Source organism: Aegilops tauschii, chromosome 6, assembly GCF_002575655.3.
Source record: "Aegilops tauschii subsp. strangulata cultivar AL8/78 chromosome 6, Aet v6.0, whole genome shotgun sequence".
In the NCBI taxonomy this organism is placed as follows: Eukaryota; Viridiplantae; Streptophyta; class Magnoliopsida; order Poales; family Poaceae; genus Aegilops; species Aegilops tauschii.
Window position 1 is genome coordinate 454,122,410 of NC_053040.3, and position 2,961 is coordinate 454,125,370.

General features: G+C 37.1%; 1 long non-coding RNA gene across 1 annotated transcript; it reads left to right on the plus strand.

Annotated features, from left to right (window-relative positions):
• The first annotated feature begins 1,870 nt into the window (after positions 1-1,870).
• Positions 1,871-2,542, plus strand: LOC120965935 (uncharacterized). The gene is made up of 2 exons (XR_005758904.2): positions 1,871-2,030; positions 2,209-2,542. It is a non-coding gene; the product is annotated as an uncharacterized lncRNA (long non-coding RNA).
• The last annotated feature ends 419 nt before the right edge of the window (positions 2,543-2,961 follow it).

Sequence of the window (2,961 nt, forward strand, 5' to 3'; positions counted from 1 at the left end):
ACGATTCAAATATTTGGTGTACTCGTTCGAAACAAGTTTTACTGTACTAAAATGTTCTTTCAAACTTGGGGAATTTGAAAACAAATTATCAACAATCAAAGTTTTTGCATTTTCAACAACTTTCCAAAGGTGTGTCATTTGCGCAATTCCAACAAACGGTTGAGGAGTTACAAATAAGATACTAGAGAGTAGTTCGATCTGAAAACACCATCCAGTTCAACTACTGCACGGACCGCGTTTTGAATACATTGGATTATCTTATATATAATATATGAACATACTTACAATGATAAAGTAGTATATATAATACCACATGATAGTATATGAGACATGTGGGGTAACTACTCCGGGTGATAGGATGTTTTTTCCCTATATATTATTCATCACCAAGGGTGCAGAATAAATTATTCTCCACCCGAGGTAATCTTATGATCATTTATAAATAAATTACATTTGGAATACAAATAGTTATTTTCATATTTATTCACTACATAAAATTTGGCATAAGAAAAAAAAGATCATAAGACTAGAAAAATTGCATTTTTTATATTATACACTATGTTTTACGTTCGTAATTTTACTTACCATAAAATATTTTTATGGTAATTATATTTTCTATTACGTCCTACTAACGTAATTATGTACATACATAGATATGCATATACCCAATAATTTATTTTTCAAAATATTATATTTTAGTTTTGTTTCCTAACTATATAATGCAGGTATCTAGTTTGTACTTTGAACAAGGTATAGATAAGTATATTCCACGAAGCCATACCAAAGGTAACCATACCATTATACTCCACAGTTATGATATACCTAATGATTTCCTAATAATAAGTCTGTCCATATTAAGCAATAATAAGCAATAATTGTTTCCTAATAATAACTGCGTCCATATCAAGCAATAATCAGCAATAATTACTTCCTAATAAAAAGTGCGCCCATATCAAGAATTAATCAACAATAATTATTTCCTAATAAAGACTTCGCCCATTAGTTCTAGTACTAGTTACACTTGCACACATCTAAGTATAATCTGGCGGTTTTTAGGGAAGGTGCCCAGACACCTGTATATATTGATCCAACACACCTATAATAGCTTGCCACATAACAAGTTAAGGTTTTCGACAGTGTAAAAGTTCTCGAAAATCCTAAAAAAATACTGAACCAACACACCTATAATATAACATGATCCAATGGAGGGATTGGAAAAATATGACTAGATGTGTCCTGGACAAAAAGAACAAATGTTTCAGTATATATTGATCCTACAGTGAGCTGAAATGCTTGTTTTTTGCCGAGGACACATAAATGCATATTTTTCACAATCACATCGTTGGATCATCTTATTATATTAGAATGAGGCCCCCTATTTATTTCATATTTTTAGTAGCTTTTAAACCGTTAAATATTTATCAAGCCTTAACTAATTCTGTGGTAAGCTATGATAGACACAGTTTTACCTATATATATAAATATATATATAGGGCAAAAAGTTTAAGTTTTTCCAATGATTTTTTGGGTTCTAGCTAGGCACTTCACTTGCTAGTGGCATTTTTTGGTTCTCGTTTCTTTTTTTGTGATAGCAGCAACAGGAGCTCCCGACCCATTTGTTTGCAGGGCTTGCCCTCCATGCGCTAAGCATGCTTAGTGGGGTTGATGCTTACGCGTATGTTACATCATGCATCAACAATTTGGGGGGAATGGTTGCGTGCTATGCACGTCCAATAAATGCAACACATAATTGCATCACGCAGATAGAGCCTCATATTTTGGATAGAATATCATCATTAATGCATCATGCATATCTGTTAGATAGGATAACACAATCTTACCTTTGGCATTTATTTTTCTCTAGCCCTCATCATCCATGGCTATAAAAGGTTGTGTTGTCTATTTGGAGTTCAGATAATCAGTGCTCGTTTGCCCACCTTTTTGACCATTTCTTCCTAAAGATATGGGAGCCCTCAAGCTTGGAAACATGTTATGCTTTCTACTTGTGATGTCACTCCTTTTTGTTCCTGGTAAGCATTGGATAACTATCTCAACTATAGAACAAGGCACATCTTTAATTCATGCTCTAACTATTTGCTAGTCGTATGTGAATTCTATATACAATGACTTATCTTTCCATATATTTCTTTTGATAACACCATAAGGTTTGATTTTGTCATACACCATATTGTGTCCATTGTTTTGTAGGCTACGAAGCAAAGACTTGCACAATAACGAGCACGACATACCCCACTTCCACATGCATTCGGGAATGATGTGCTGAGGCCTGCCATAATGAGGGCTATGATGAAGGGGCGTGTAACATTATCAGCTTTAGACCGATTTTGATACTTTGTTTCTGCAAGAAAGAGTGCTAAAGATAGATGTCTTGCAACTATCCTCTAATGTGATGTAACAAATAATAAGATTATGGCGTACGAATAACTAAGGATTAACAATGGTAGAAGTCGATACATTACCAAATGTTCCTTGTGTTTTGGCTTAAAATTATGGAGTAAGAATAACTATGGAGGAAGAATAACTAAGGATGAACAATGGCAGAAGTCGATACAATGGTAGACACACGAATATTACTCATGCAAAGTATGATAGAGTACCCTCCTACTAGGAGCCTCCGCGGGCGTGGACAACCTTCGCACCGTCCATTTCACGCTGGTGTGCCCCAGGGAACCTCCCTAGCATTCTTCGATCTGCCCAAACGGCGCGCACCCTGGCAGGTGGCCTCCCGGGTCCATGACAGGTGGCGTGGCCATGCTTGGGGCCGAAATCATGGTGTGTTTTGTGGGGTGCCCGCGTGCATAGTCTCGCACGCTATCCCATACGTGATGGTAAGGTTGGACCAGCATGTCGGTGATTCGGCCCTCCTCGGGCTAGTTACTTCACGCCAGGCAGGGTCTGCGTCGCACCTACGACACCGGCTTGTGTGTGGCCAACCGGCTC